Raw genomic sequence first — 16517 nt, 5'->3', positions numbered from 1 at the left:
AAAATGGACTAATTTTCTCTTTTGTTCTAGGTGTTATTCTAATTCTAAGTAGTGCTGGATTTCAATCTGTGCAAGAAGTGCAAGACTTCAGTCCATTTCACCTGAGTTTCCTGACACAATTTCCTAATTTGTTGCTTGATTGTTTGATTCATTCTTTCTACTTTTCCAGTAGACTTTGGTCTCCATGGGGTGTGTAAATCCCATTTTATCTGTAAGAATTTAGAAATTTTCTGTATGACTTCTGCTACAAAATGGGGTCCTCTATGTGAAGAAAATCCTCCAGGAACTCCAAAACTAGGTATTATTTCTTTCAAAAGCGCTTTTACTACTTCTCTGGCTTTGTTGGTGTGACACAGGAAAGCTTCTGGCCAACCTGAAAAGGTATCAATGATCACTAATAAATATTTATATCCTTTACACTTTGGTAGTTCAGAGAAATCAATCTGCCAGTAATTCCCAGGTATAAAACCTTTTCTTACCTCTCCTGGTAAGGGTCTTTTTTGAATTGTGGGATTATTCCTCAAACAGATTTCACATCCTTGTGTAATATCTTTGGCAATTTTCAGCATGTTAATGCCTATTGCATATTTTCTCACCATTTCTATCAAGGCTTCAGCTCCCATACCATGAGTTCTTTTCGTAAGTTCCCTCATTACTTGAGGGGTGACTATGCATTGTCCATCTGGAGTTTTCTACTATCCTTCAGGAGTCTTAGTACACTTTAGAAACTCAGCCAATTTATCTTCTTTCTCTGTATATTCAGGGACATGAACATTAAAAGTTCTTTCAGGAGCTAAGGCTGCTACTTTTGTAAATAAAGCAGCCCTTTTTGCAGTCTTGTGGCCTGTCAATTTCATTTGATTATATCAGTCTGTCCAGATTGGTGTGTTCTGCAATGTATCACTGCCATTGACTGCTTTGAGCAATCTCAAAATTTCTTTACTATATTTTATAGGATTTCCTTGTGATGATAAGAATCCTCTCTCCTTCCAAATTGCACCATGTGCATGTATTATTCCAAAGGCATACTTCAATTCAGTGTAGATAATTGGCCCGCTTTCCTTTGGAAATCTCCAAAGCTCGGGTTAATGCAATTAGTTCAGCCTTCTGAGCAGAAGTGTTCACTGGCAGTGACATTGCCTCTATCTCTTCTTCCAGAGTAATGACACCATATCCAGCTTTCTGTTGCCCTTTGATGATGAAACTGCTTCTGTCAGTGAACAGTTCCCAGTCAGGATCTCATAAAGGGACATCTTTCAGGTCTGCATGGCTGGAGTATACCTGCTCAATAGTTGGCAAGCAGTGGTGTCAATTCTTCTCCTTCATGTAGGGGTAACACTGATGCTGGATTTAAGGCACTAGATGCTTTCATTATTATGTCTTCTCATTCGAGCAGTATTGCTTGGTACTGTACCAGTTCTGCTCGGGGACAGCCAATGATGTCCTTTTTGTTCTAACACTGCTGTAACAGCATGCGGCACATAGACAGTAATCTTCTGTCCCAAGGTCAGCTTTCGTGTCTCCTACATCAACAGTGCTGAAGTTGCCACTGCCCTTAGGCATCCGGGCCATCCAGAATTTATTTTATCTAGTTGTTTTGAAAAGTAAGCTACTGGCCTTTTCCAGCTTCCCAAAGTCTGCTCAAGTATTTCCAGCGCCTGATGTTTGCTTTCATGCACATAGAGTTCAAAAGACTTTGTCAGATTTGGAAGGCCTAAAGCTGGAGCACTCGAGAGCAATTTTTATTGCATCAAATGCTTTTCGACAATCTGGAGTCCATTCTGATAGCTTTCCTGCCCCCTTAACCGCTTCATAGAAGGTTTTAGCCATTTATCCAAAATTAGGAATCCACAAGTGACACCATCCGGCCATTCCCAGAAATGCTCTAAATTCTCTCTTTGAGCTAGGAGGTGCAATTTGACATATTGCTTCTTTTCTTTCGATTCCCAACTTCCTCTCCCCCTGGGATATCTCAAATCCTAAATAAGTCACAGTTGTCTGAATGACCTGCACCTTTTTCTGTGACACTCTATATCCTGCTTGCCCCCAAAAGTTTAATAAACTTTTGGTTGATTTTTTGCATTCTTCAGCTGTGTCTGCTCCCTGCAGTATTTCATCTACGTACTGTAACAAGGTAATGTTAACTTCCTTACCTTGCCACTGCTCCAGTTTTTTTCCAAGTACATTACCAAAAATTGTGGGGCTATTCTTGAATCCTTGGGGAAGCGCTGTCCAGCATAACTGCATTTTCTGTCCTGTCGTGGACTTTCCCATTCAAAAGCAAATAGCTTCTGACTTTGTTCTTCTACAGGAACGCAAAAGAAAGCATCCTTCTAGTCCAGGACTGTAAAATAAACATTAGAATCAATGATAGTAGTTAGCAAGTTATAGGGATTAGGTGGCACTGGGTGGAAATCCACTACTATTTGGTTGATAGCTCTTAGATCTTGTATTAATCTATATTCCTGTGAATGTGGCTTTTTAACGGGTAGAATTGGAGTGTTACATTATGACTGGCACTCCTTCAACAGTCTGTACTTGAGGAAGTTGTGTATGATAGGTTCCAATTCAACGCAGGCTTCCAGTTTCATAGGATACTGTTTTTGTCTTGCCAGTTTAGCTCTTGTCTTCAATTCTATTTTTACCAGTTCAGCCGATTTAGCTCTTCCAGGTTTCTCAGTTGCCCATACGAAGGGAGTTACAGCATCTTGTATTTCCACAATGGAGTTGACTTTTCTTTGTCTTCCGCTGTCCCAGGTAGTTCCTGTAACATGTATATCTGCACTGCCCAGGCATTATTTTGTGGAAAATGGACTCTTATTTTGTTTGCATCAAAAGTTTTTTGTGCCCCTAATTTATTCTACAGGTCCTTCCCAGTAGAGGTATCGGGCATTCTGGCATGTATAAAAAACTCCTGTACAAACATCTTGTTACCAATTTTACACTCAGTCTGTTGGGAAAAGGGTCCAACCTCTCATTTTCCTGTTGCACCACCAGCAGCTGTGGAATATTTACTCATAGGTCCTTTACAACTATTTAATACTGAATAAGTTGCTCCTGTGTCAACTAAGAACTTAACTATATCATTCCCCATTTTAATTTCAACTAGCAGTTCAGCTGGGAACTCTATCTTTTCAACCCCTGGTCCCTGTTAATCAGAATCTTCATAAACGACTCCAATTAATTCCCCCAGTATAGGTATCACTACAGGAGTTGAAGTCTGATTAGACTCTCTTTTTGGGCATTCATTCTTCCAATGTCCTTTTTCTCTACAAATAGCACACTGGTCTTTATCTAGGCGGGTCCTAATTTCCAGATTTCTTCCCATTCCTTGGCTCTTCCCTTGTCCTTGTCCCCTTCTAAAACCTCAACCTCTACATGAGGTCTGAGCCTTGACAAAAGCAGCAGCCAATATTGCTGCTTTTTGCTTTCTATCCTTCAATTTTTCCTTTTAATTTTCTTTTTTCTCAACCTCCTCTCTATTATTATATACCTTATATGCAATTTCAATCAACTGGGATATTGTCATCCCAGACGTTCCATCCACCTTCTGTAATTTCCTTTTTATATCAGGTGCTGATTGTCTTACAAACAGGGTAATAAAAGTAATTTTATTAGTTTCATCTTCAGGGTCTAAATCTGTCCGTTTCCTGGCCACCTTGCATAATCGTTCATAAATAGCAGATGGATCTTCTGTTTTACCCTGTACCACTTGGTATAATATAGCAAGTTTTTTGGTCTAGATATCCCATTCTTTATTCCATACAGAATTAAGTGGTGGTATTGCTTAATCATTAACATCCCTGTATTTGAATTTGCGTTCCAATTGGGCTCCTGAATTGGCATAAACCAGTCAGGGCCATCTCTGCCATTCTGCCATTCATTTTCCTCCCTTGCCTTTTCCATAACCGTTCTTTTTTCTGCTGTTGTAACAAATTATTTAACTTGAATATCGTGCCAGTCTGGGTTATGGTTTTCAACAGTCATCCTAAAGGATCTGTGCATTTTATCAGGGTTATTTCGATAAGATCCTGAAGACTTTCTAATTCATTAAATCTGATGTTGTAAATGGTACTTTCACATATACCAGAATACTGTTTGGACCCACTGCTTGGCGAAGGGGGACCTCAATTACGGGATGCTGTTGTGCTCAAGTTCTTCCTGCTGTTGGACTAAAAGCTTCACTACCCCTTTTGCTATCCCCCCCACCCCGTAACATTTTCCTTATCTGGAGCTACTAACATCTGGATATCCTCCTCCTGTTCTTCCACTTTTAGGCACCTCTTCCCAATACTACAAGCAGAACAACACCTTGGTGCCTTCTTAATATCTTCCATCATCATCATTACATTTGAATCAGAAGTTAACAAATTACATTTTTTCCATATTTCATGATTGTTTCTTAATGAGAAAAACAAATCCAACATACAGCACCTCATCCTGTTTATCCAATCTTCTACAAAACAACATTAGTTGTAAAATTGTATTATAGTTCAACAATCCCTTTTCTGGCCACTTTTCCCCATCATCCAATTAGTATTTTGGCCACCACTGAATACAGTACTCTGTCAGCTTCTTTTTTGTTAGGGGATCCCCTCCAAACTTGCCCCAACATTTTCAAATACAGCCTAATGGGGAACAAGGAGTTTCCGCTGTCTTCTGGGTGCCCATACTTCTCCCCAGAAAGAATATTCTCAACCAAGATTTCATATACTGCAGTCATTGCTGTCAAACGTGTATGATTAGCTCTTCCTATGCATGCAAATACTGTAATATATGTTCCACTCGTCACTGTCCAACACATATGATATACCAATTGCACCAATTATACATCAAACTAGCAATATTTCTTTTAGCAGGTGTTGCACTGTTGTGTTGTTTACCCCCTCCAGCTGGGCAGAATACTCTTGGAGTCCCCAGTCAAAAGGTTGGTTCGTGCTGGAGTCTGGAGAGCAGCGTCTCCCCGCTGGTGGCTGGCAAGTTGATCTGGGCAAGGCGTCATGGCAGTCCCATCTGGGTCACCAGAAACTGTTGTCCTAAAAGCAGATTGATTACACAGTGTGCAATAGATCAATCTCACACGCTCGGGAGAGATATTGCTTTTTATTCAGGCCTAGGCGCTCGGTGGAGTCTCCACAAATCAAGCACGTCAGATTCATCAGTCGCGCCTCTTTTATGTGGTACCAATTGCATATAATTTATTAAACTACTCCTACCTGGTACATATTCAGACTATCTAATGCATATGCATAGGATTATATAACCATAACACATCAGATGCCTCCTCCGCATGCGCAGGGGTCTTGGGTGGTCTTCGGTGGTTGTTTGGGGAGGTATCCCCTCCTCACTTTGACCGCTAAGTTGCTCTGTATGGGGTCAGTGGTTGGTTTTCCTGCCAAGAGGGATGCACCATCAATCAGGAAGAATAGAAAGGATCAGAATGATCTTGGCTACTTTTGTTTGAAGTTGAAAATGATTAACTAACTTAATTTAAAACAGCATTTTCTATGACCAACATCAATAGCAGGTATGCTGTCTCACTTCAGCTCCACTTAACCCCTGACTTTAAGTGGGTATAAGAGATTTGTGAGATGTGCTTCATAAGTTTATAAAAGAAAAAGCCTCACTGTGAAAGAGGGGAGGAAGGAACTGCAGCAGAGCTTCAGGCTGTCAAAGGCTTTGCTTGTACTTTTGCGTGTGCATCCTTTTGTCACTAGCTGTCCAAGGTGAAGATTAGCTCTCTGTCAAGAGAAGCTGCATCAGGAAAAGGTGTGCTTGATACTGCCCAATTTTCTTCCTTTTCCTTAGCTTTGCTTTCCTCCCTTATGCAGAATTTGCTGCCCAAGTCTTACTGTGTAGCTCTCGCTTTGATGCATACCTTTGGTGTACATTTGCAGTGACGTGAGAAGAAAGTTCCTTAACTGTAGCGAGGCATCGTGTAAGAAGGGAGCAGGCCACTGCTGGAAGATGACTTGGTCCATGTATCTAAACACTGTGTGAGCTTAAAACAGGAGGTATGTTCTGTGTTGCATGCTTCCGTACCTTTTTCTTTCTGACCTTTGGATTCTCCCCAGAGCTAAGTTTTGTTACTGCCTTTAGCTCATGTAACTTGTAGTTATAAAAGAGCTTTACTAACTTCTAAATTCTCATACTGAAGATTTCCTTGCTGAACTACCACTCAGGAGTCACCTGCTCAATAACCCGTGTGTCTTCCTCTTCCATACCTGACCCAGCTTGTTCAGTCATATTGTTTCCCTATTCTGCAAGAGGCAAAAGAGCAGCATTTGATCTAGTTTGCAAGGGTGGTGATAGGCTCTTTGTAAGCAGCTTGTGACTGCAGGGAAACCACGTGTGAAGGTGATATTGGTGTGGCAGTATAAATCTTGCCCCTGTGACTCCAGAAATGCTGAATGTAAGCTGAAGGTGAAGATAATGTAACTAAATGTGAAACGGAAATGTCCCATTCTTGGTGTTTCCAAGTTTGTTTTCAGCTGTTGTGCCTGTGTCCATCCTTTCTTTCTCTGCTGCATCCGATGTTATAACCTAAAAATAAAATGTGTTGTGCAGAGGAATGAGAAACAAGATAGCACAGCAGATTTCAGGTTTCATTACCATTGCACCAGTGTTCACACTGTGCTGAGAGGCTTTCTTCTGGTCAGTGAAATCCGTCTAGGTCAGAGCAGTGCAGACAGTTCATCCTGAGACTGAGCTAATGCTCATCTGTTCTCTGGCCTGTAATTAATTCAGACCCCATATAAAAAAACACCAACAAAACAAAACAAAAGGGAGATTGAAGAAGGCAAAAGGTCATTATAATTTCTCTGAGGTGAGCGTAACCCTTGTAAATCTCAATAGATTTATTTTATATACTGCTGTCTTCTACAATGACTTGAAAAGGTCTCTTGGTGAGGCGATGATGTACTGTTATGCCACTAATTTAAATCACTGACAGGGCACTGGCAATGGTTGTTTGGTCAGTGTGTGGTAGACCGATGACTTAATTGGACTAACCTGGATAGCTGTGTCATTTTAGAATTGTTTGGAGAAGAATTTGAGTGGACAGGGAGGCTGAAGGTCACTTTTATATTCCAACCTCTTTGTCTACTTTGGTATTGACATGTAAAGTCAATGGTACGAGGCAACTTTGCTTATTGCTCTTTGTACTGACTGGCAGCAAAGACTGAAATCTTTATGGCTGTTAGTTTGACACACCTGAAACCTTGCTACAGCATAAGTGCCATTTGCATGTGTTTCAGAATTAGGTTTTCTCTCCCAGCAGGTTTGGAAAGCATGTGTCTTTGGAGAAAGAAGAGGAGAGATCTTATTTTTAAAGATTGCAGGGGTTTTGTGAAACCTGGAGGTGCTGTGTGATCCTTTTGGTATATGAGAAGTCTGCCTTTCTGCCCCTCCTGGGCTTTCAAAGGTGGAAGTACAGTTCTTATTTTCCTTTTTTTTTTTTTCTTTCTTAAGCTAAGACTTGAAAATCGTGTGTGACTTGCTGCTTTTGTTATTCGTACCTCAGGAAGTGCTGCAGATGGTTTTGAACGTTGCATTTGAGCAAACCAGCTAATTTTGGCACGTAATATGCCTGGTGTTAACTACTTTTCTCCCTGGTGTAAGAAAAAATTGCAAAGTGAAGTCTGGTTTTATTGTCATGTGGTGGTTGTAATGTGCTCTTCGTCTTGCAACTTTTTAAATACTAAGCAATAATGCACTCTTCCGCTTTTTAGAGCAAGACTGAAATTGTCAGTATTCTCACAGAAAAGCTGTGATTATTTCTGCAGGCTAGTGCCAGGGGTCTCATGAGGGACTCAAACTTGCTAGCTTTTGCTTAAACTCTTGAGCCTTGTCTAGTATTCTTAAATGTAAGTGTTGCACAAGACTAGTCTTGAAAAACAATCTTGAAGTTAACGTCACAGAGGGTAAGCACCAAGTTGACCAGAGTTTATTCCGACTTAACTTTCTTTGGGGTTTTTTTGGTATATTGGATTGTCTGGGTTTCACTACTTGGCAGTTCTGTTTGTCTGAGGTCTCTGACCACACCAGGCAAATTCCAGCTTGTAAGGCAGTATGAGTAAGGCTGATGTGAAAGGTCTATGTGGTTGGGGGTTTTTTTTAGTACTTTACAAGGAAATGGCTTATCAAACTGTAGGGCTCATTTTTGTGCACATACATTTTTGGTAATGTCAAAACTTGCTGGTTGATATTAAAAAACACATTTTAGTGTTTTTTTAATATAAAAATAGAAAAGTAATAGTGTTACCTTGCTGTAAACCTGCATATAGTGAAGTTAACAGAGCAGGGAAACATTTCTTTACCTGCCAGATCACTGTTTTAGAAGCTTAACTTTTTTTTCTGTTTATAGTTGGTTAATTCTACATTCGTAATGTAGCTTGAGATAAGTCCATTGATTAATTAGGCAGTTTATGGAAGTGAGGAACTGGTGCAAAACCAGCTTGTGGTTGGGAATTCCCTGGCAGGGGCAAACGATGAAACCACAACCCCAGAAAAGCATGCACCTGGAGCTCTGGCATGGGGAGCCTGCAGAGCTAAATAAGGAAGCAGTACAGAAGAATGCACTAATCAAAAACTACTGCAGAACCCATGTAGTGGGGCTGGAGATAACTGTCCCCTTGACCCCTCTTCCCCCGCTAAGCTAGGTGTCCTGGCCTTAGCAAGAGGGTACAGCACATGTGATTTAGCCTTTGCTGCTCTACTAAAACAAGGATCAGGAATCAAATACGTTGAGTGCATGTCTACAGCATGTCTTTAAATGAGAAGAGTTTTGTGCTCTGAGATGCTTCTTTGCTGTTTTTGAACAATAACATTCTTAATATTCCCGTCTTCCAGTTCTGTACCCCTGGGATAATTGAGTTCTGCTGAAATGTGATTGTTCTTTGAAAAACTCCCCTGTCAACTGTCATGCTTTTGTCTCTGGTGACCGATGTGGTTAATTCCTCTTGTCTTAAGTAACAGCCTAACTAACATGCTTTGGGCAGAGGTGGGTGTGACTGCTGCAAGATTTAAGCGTAGTAGATGATCTGCTGGCTAGCTGTATTTCACTACCACAAGTTAAATTGGGGACCAGGCTGCAGGGAAACTCCCTTTACTTTTATAGTGGTTTTCCAGAGCCTGCTTACTGGGGAAGACCCCATAGGTTTTGGTTTGCCCTGCTGCACCATCAAGTTTTTCTAGTGATTAATGCAATGATCTGCTCTGAACAAAGTGAGCAAGAGTAAAATGGCACCCTTGCTTTGTCCTCTGCTTGTTCTCAACCTTGCTATAACAACCCTTTTTAGCATATTATTAAGAACATTACACTTGGCTTTTTGTTTGTAGTTTTGCTTTAGCAAAACAGGCTTTTATAGCTGTAGAGTCTTAAGGAAGAAAGTTTCTGGCAATATCTGCAGGAGTTGCAGTTCTTTACTGTGCAAATGCTGAAATCTATGTCTTGCTTTAATGTTTCTCAGAGCTAAAATATTTTTGGATAAACAAAGCATTTCACATACTGTATAAATCGCTTACAGGCAACCTTTACCCTCAGAGTGGAATGCAGCTATCGTGAACGCTGCAGTGTGAACAAGGACCTCTAACAAAGTTGAGGGCCAGGCGTGGGATGTAGTGGGGCAACGTGTCATATCTAAATGTTAATTTTGATCGGCATATCACACTCCAAGCCATTACACTGGCATCTACAACCAGATTAATTTTTATTTATGGACTAGTTTACAGTAGGTTTTCTCCCCAAAATTGCCACTGAATATTGCTGTGATTGCTGTGTACTAAGTTGGAGCAGGTAGAAATGTATTTGAGGAGTGCTGGCTTAACACTAGCCCAGTCAGGTTCCACTGTAGAAAAATAGACCACAAGTGATGGCAAAAATGCATTGGTAAGTGGATCTGGTAGGTGTGGTTTAGCACTGACTCTAGCAGATGTACATTCTCCTGCTGTTAGCCATCAGTGTTGTCATTTGTCATTCAAGCAGTGCCATGCTCAGCTCTGTCATCTGTTGGGATGGTTGCTGCTCTGTCTTTTTATTCTGTAGGCTGTCTAAATCCTAAAGGAAATATGAAGTATGTTGTTGACTTTTGTTGAACGTTGCTAGCAGGCCAAAGTGATCAGCTTTTTGGTATATTGAGATACTTTGCCAGAGATGATGCCTCATGAAAGAATGTAAAAATCAGTTGTTCTGCTGCTTTTAGTGCTTGAAAATCTTAGTATGGCTTTTTAGGAATCATGGAGGAACCTACTGAGACGCAGTCTCTTTCTGTGTAATTTTTCTTGCAGAGGAAAGGCGCATTTCTGGTATTTGTTATTTTATGGTAAAGGTTTTCTAAAACATCTCCCACGTGTTATTACACGGGGAAGAGTGTTCTCAACCTGTGGATTGTAACCTGGCTTCTGTTTACGAGAGAGAGCCGAGGGAGGAAACCCGACAGCTTGTGACAACTTAAAAGTTAGGTAGTAGTGTAAACATACCTGCTTGAATCTGTAAGTAGCCTGGAAGCCAGAAACAAGAATTTCTTTCCACCCCGTCTGTGTGGGAGATGGGATGCGGCAGTGACTGGAATCCCAAAGAGTGGGCAGTGGCACGTAGACTCCCCTCTCCGCACAGCGACGGACGTGTCAGACTCCGTGCCAGATAATGTAATGGACACAAAGAGTTTAAATAGGATCAAGTTGGGGCGGGCGCGGGGGGAAGCTTAGTGAGTATTTGGATGAGAGATTCCCAGAGGGTTACTAAATACAAGCTCAGGAAACTCCTGGCGCTGAAAAGTAGTCAGAGCCTCAGACAGAGCCTTGTCTGACACTGGGCATGGTGTTTAGCTGCCCTTACATGTTGATTCGACTCATGTAGCAGAACAGCTTTGCGGGCTTGGGGGTTTTTATTGTTGCATGGGGATATCATGAAAATAAAAGCCTTGAAACTTGGGGTGACTGAATTTGAGGGTTGTAATAGTGGAGGCAAATGCCAAACTTTTAGTTGTGTGATGGCAGCACAGAAGGGAATCTCTGTGAAAAGTAGTCACTGATCTTGGGTATGCTGGCTTCAGCCCAGAGGTGCTGCAGGAGCAATACCTTCCGTTCTTCCATTTTACAGCCTTTCTTTGATCAAGTTTTCCTGGGCAGTAAGGTGAATTGAAAAGGAGGTTAAAATGGGATAGCTGCCCAAGCGTTGCATACGTGGCAGCGTTAGCTGTTCTGATATCAGTATAATTATCTTGCAAATCTTCTGTTTAGAAGAGACCCACATACAAAGTATTGAATGATATTTTAAGAGCTTAAAGAGGCTTAAAGAAGCCTCCTTTATAAATTTCAATGTTGCTAACAGCATGTTTTTGTATACTCAAAGGATCTTTAAGTGCTGCAATAACATAGGGAAAGCTGCTTGGGCACATTTTGAGTGTATTTACCAGATGAGCAGAGAATGTGTGTAGGTTTTTTTTTGTTGTTTTTTTCCACTTCAGTGGAGGTCTTGGTGTGCTTCATGAAGCAGGTTGTTTTTAGCTTACTTGCAAAGCTTGAGCAATGAACACAAACTTGACAGCAGGTCTTTCCAGCTGTCCTGCTAAGTATCCGTTGACCTCCCTGCCCAGGAGAACTGTTGGCATCCACTGGTACTTCTGGAATTTGATGGACTCCACGCAACGCACTGTGTGTCCCCAGAAGAGCAGCGAGGCCAGGGTGAGCTGCTGTGTGCCTCGGATGCAGGGTGGCTGACAAGGAGACATTCAGTCACCAGCGGAGGATCGTATTCCAGGAGCAAATCTGAGCTAACGTTCTTAACCCTGCTGAAGTGGAAAAAACACACAACAGGTCAGGTTTTGTGCCCTGCTTATTTGCCTTAATCTCTTCAGACTGCACAGTCTGTAAATGACCCGTGTCTCTCTGTTCTGCCCATCATCCCTTTGAGATCTGTATGTAAGCATGTCAGCAACCATCCTGGTCTCTTCTTCTTGCTATGCCATCATCACCACTACTCTGCAGGAACCATGTTCCAACTAGTGAAGTCTCATACACATAGTAATTGTTCTCATGTTAAAAGCTGAAAAATATTAAGTATGAGAAATACAATTTCTCAACTCTCTGGTCAATGAAGGGTGCAACTCCTTTTGCCAAACCATTTATTGTGATTTCTCTCTTTGTAATAGCTTTGTATCAGCTATTACTTTTTAAAGATGCTTGCAAAAGTGGAGTATGTCTAAGGGCCTGTTGTTTCAAAGCTCTTGCAAAATGGGAAGAGCTGAGTTTAAACTGCTGTGGTTTTTTTCCGAGTCAGTAGGTAAGTTGACAGACAAGCTTTTGGGAATGAACTCATGTATTTAAATACAGTGTGAATTCTGATGCTTGATGTTGCTTGCAGGTTGAGGTGAACCACTTCTGTCTCCCCTTAGCAGAAGCATGTAGACCATGCTTGTCATGGGGTCCTCTGCTTTCATCCCATTCTCCTCCAGCTCCTGTAAAGCCACAATAGGTACGTGTCGATGGCAAATGATCCATGAGGTGCCAAACACCAGTTTGGTTGGTAAAAATAAGCAGTATAATAAGCAATTTGAAGTAGTTCCTATTGGTGGCAGAATATAGGGAACTTCATTTGTGTAATTGTCTGTTCCAAGAGCAGCAGCGAGGGCCTTAACTCCAACCTGCATTCCTTATCGCTAACATGTTTGCATAATGAACTCACAAGGTATGTTGTATGAAAGGTCATGGCTGAAGGGAAGGCTTGTCATTTCCTAGTCACTTTTTGGGAAGAGGCATGTGACCTTTTATGAGTAGGTTTACTGATCACAAGTTGAGGGAGCCATTGGTGCTTTTGCCAGTAAGCAAAGAGCGTGTGTTTCAGAAGCAAATGCTGCAGCAGACAGCATTGCATTCAAAAAGATGTTAGAACGGTATGCCTTGAGATGATTAGCAAAGCTGAGACTTTCAAGAATGTCCTTCTAATAGATACATGTGTATATGTATGTATGCACTAAGTGGACTGCTAGTGGGAGCTGTGTGTAATGGAAACTTCCTTCCAAATATTGATCCAGAATATACGATCTCTCTAAATAACAAGACCTTGTTTTTTTATAACCTGGGGAAACTATTTAGATAGGTCCAACTGCAAATATCCTGAAAATGACCTAACTATGAGTTAGTTGCAGTGTGCATTTCATTTTATTAATGTTTTCTAACCTAGTAATAACTTGCTTTTTTAGAATTAACTTACCTTAGCTTTTTATCATCAAAGTATTTTCAGGTGAATCTGGGAAATTTTGAGCATCTCACCCTGTAGGAACAGTTGAAAATATGAGTATGTACCAAGTTTCTTCTCAATGTCCTGGCATCCATCTGGTGTAAAGATTTCCAAGTGTCTCTGGGGCAGTTGGCATCCTAAGTGGTAAGGAGACTCATAGCAAAGTTGGGGCCAAATTTGCAGAGAGCAACGTGTCCTGTAAGGTGTTTTTTGGAAGGCTGAACAACAAGAAGGTGGGAAGGAGGTCTGAGAAGGTTAATGATTATTTTGGGAACAGGGAGAGAAAATGTCTTCTGTTAATGGGATTGCTATTCGTTGTAGTCGTGTGTTAGACCTCCTATGACATGACCTAAAAATAAATCCAGATGACAGGCAAAGGGGGTTTTGGATCTTATTGTTTCTTACTGGAAGTGATTCCCCCTTTGTTATATCTCCCCCTCTCTCTGCTGTAGATGTTTAGTAAGAGACCTCAAAAGTTTGTCATTTTAAATAGTGCTCATGCAGTCTTTTTTCCCCCACACTTCTAAAAATAGTAGTTCACCTTATTTACAGCATAAAATGGAAATCAAGACTTGGTGGTGTATTGGCTGGCTTTGTACAGACTAGTGCAAAAAGTACACAGATGTCTTAGATGTGAGGCTGAGCGCAGTTGTGTACTTCTGTGCTAAAAGTGCAAATTTTAATAGTGAAGAAAGCATGCTTGCTGCAAACAGTATCTTTCATTTGTCAATGAAGTCTTTTGAGCTTTCTCCCCTCAGTTTTGTTCCCAGTCCCCGGTTCAGGTCGCTGGGATGCTGGAAGAACTAAACATAGGTAATCCCATGAGTAAACCTTGCTAATTCACAAAATTATGTTGCTGTCAGTTGTGACGACAACAGTTCTCTCAGGGCTTTGGGACAGTAGGAATGAGTTTGCAACATGCTACCTGTTTTGCTACTGTCTTTCCATACAAGAAAGATGAAGGGGATGTTTCTGGGCTGCTTCCCTTAGTGCTTCACCAAGCACTGATGAAAAATGTGGTGTGTCTGCAGGGGGGATTTATCTCTAAATCTTCCTAAAATGGAAATGGGAGCTAAAAATAGTCTACTCTCTTACAATTAAAGACAAAAATGTAAAATGGAAGTTACCCTAAAATATCATAGCAAAAGCTGGGGCGGGGGGGGGGGGGGAAGTCGTATTTAAATAATGGTTCCCTACTGCAGATCTGTCTACATAAAACAAATGATCATTCTTTTCTTAAATATTCTTTCACTGGGAGTCAGCGCTACATTACATTAGCTGTATGATTTTATTGTCTCTGAAGGAAGAGTGCAGAGGCAAACAACTGTAGATTAGGAGCAATTTGCAAAATAGTCCAGTGATTAGCATGCCTTTGGAGATGTTTCCTGTGTAAGAACTGCATCACAAATTTTACTGGCTTCCTATGTTCAAAGAATTAACTCTGAGGAGGATTAAAAGACATCTTAGACATCGGCTAAACATTCTCGTAAAATCCCTTACATTGTCTTTAAATCAATTAATTTGACTTCTTTAATCCACAAGCATACTGGGTTGGCAAACTCATGCAAGTGATCTATTTGGGCTGAATTTCTCCAGTGTATTTTAAGGACTGCTTTAGTGTGTCTGGCAAACGAGAAGCAAACATGTCAGTGAAATGTGGAAATAACGCCTGCATTCCTGTGCTAGGGTGTAAAATGAAAATGCTGCTCTAATCACTGAGGTGCCTTTTCTAAATAGTAGTCGGCAGCTGGTTAATCCAGCCTTTGCAGACAGTCCTGATCCTTGCTGTTTATGTTGGGTAAGAAAGTAAGACAACAGCTTTGCTCCTTTTGCAATAGTGCTGCTTGCATATATGTGTTAAGTGGGAAGGAAAAGAGGAAGAGGAGAATCCTCAACTCCAAAGCTTCATGTCTGTGCTTTGCAGGCACAGCTGATGTCCAGCACAAGGAAACATTTTTACTTCTGTAAAGTCTCGAAAAGTGGCCCTCAGTACTTAGGACACTTACTCTCCTAAATCATGTGGACGGTTGGTTTGCTTATAATTCTGCATGGATAATAAGGATGGTAGCATTCATCTACAAAACATTGGAATATTAATAAAATAAATTATTTGCTCTTTCTGGAAATCCTGCAGGTTTCTGCAAGCTGTAATCAATTTAAATGCATTAGTCAGAGGTGCACCTTCAACTCTTAAGCCTGTCCTAAGCTCGAGGCTGTGCTGGTTACAATTCATTAGATCAGGTGTTGTAAAATAGTGCATATATTCTGAATAAGCTAGCAATGCTCTAGAAGGTGTTTGAGTGCTATTGACAATGACTGGTAGTTCTTAGCCATCTTGTATGGGGAAGAAGACTGGCAAGTAACTTCAGACATTAATCTTCACAGCATCAAAACCATCAGAATTTCTTCTCAGCTGGTGCTTCTGCATTAAAGAAATGCTGCAGATGTTAGTGCAAGTGGTATCACAGACAGAGCTGAACGTTGTCACGTTATATGCTAAAATAAAAGTGGGTTTCTCTCGTGCTGTTATGGTTCGCTATTGCTTAGCAACTCCAGAAGCTGAACTACTTCCATAAAGATATTAACATGCAGTTTAAGGAAAGCGGGCCCTGAACTTGGCAGCCTGTACCCCAGCAGTTCAGAAGCCACCGCTGTGCAAACAGAAGGGGCTTCCTCTGGGGGAAGGAGCAGAGGATGGAGGAGTTTGGCATGCAGGCTAATCGACTGAAGTAAGAGAGACCTTTTATTTTCTGAAAAGTGTGTAACAAATGTTATAGTTTTTAAAAAAATACAATGAAGTGCTGTGTGTGCCACAAGAAAAAGACAAATGAGCTCTAATCAAACCTTGCCATACAGTTCTGCTATCAGTGAAACTTTGGTAATAAATGAAGCTAACTGTTGGTGTGAATTGCTTCTACTTTATTCTAACTGGCTCAGAAATAATTCTGTATGTGGCAGAAAATATGTCCTTAAAGGGTCTGTATGGCTTTATACTGGAGAGTAAGAGTCTACAGCTGGTATCAAGCATCTTGGGAGTGCTTGTGGTGTTCATCAGCACACGCTGATTCATTACTTGCTCATCGAAAATGTCTGTTTACGTTTGAGTGCCCGTTTATGCTCCATCATCTCTTGGATCGAGGGGCAACTGTCCTTCCTGGAAGAGTGGGTACCCCGAGTTTGGAGCTTTCCCTCCAGATGCAGGGAGGGGTATGGCAGGCTGACTTTCTCGTGGTTCATGCTGGTGCCACTCTCAGCAGATGGGCGGCTTTTTGGGCTT

General features: G+C 41.2%; 1 protein-coding gene across 4 annotated transcripts in view; it reads left to right on the top strand.

Moving 5' to 3' along the window:
* SGMS1 (sphingomyelin synthase 1) overlaps nt 1-16517 on the top strand; it is a 109855-nt gene that overhangs the window by 20472 nt on the left and 72866 nt on the right. Inside the window, exon 1 of one of the 4 annotated variants that reach the window (XM_049810188.1) lies at nt 15822-15969. The exons of the other annotated variants lie outside the window; for them this stretch is intronic. The gene's annotated coding sequence lies outside the window, so the exon portion shown is untranslated. Of the gene's footprint in view, nt 1-15821; nt 15970-16517 lie in introns of those variants that run through there. 4 annotated transcript variants of the gene reach the window in all.

Source organism: Accipiter gentilis, chromosome 9, assembly GCF_929443795.1.
Source record: "Accipiter gentilis chromosome 9, bAccGen1.1, whole genome shotgun sequence".
In the NCBI taxonomy this organism is placed as follows: domain Eukaryota; kingdom Metazoa; phylum Chordata; class Aves; order Accipitriformes; family Accipitridae; genus Astur; species Astur gentilis.
This window is presented reverse-complemented; position numbering and strand designations above follow the sequence as displayed.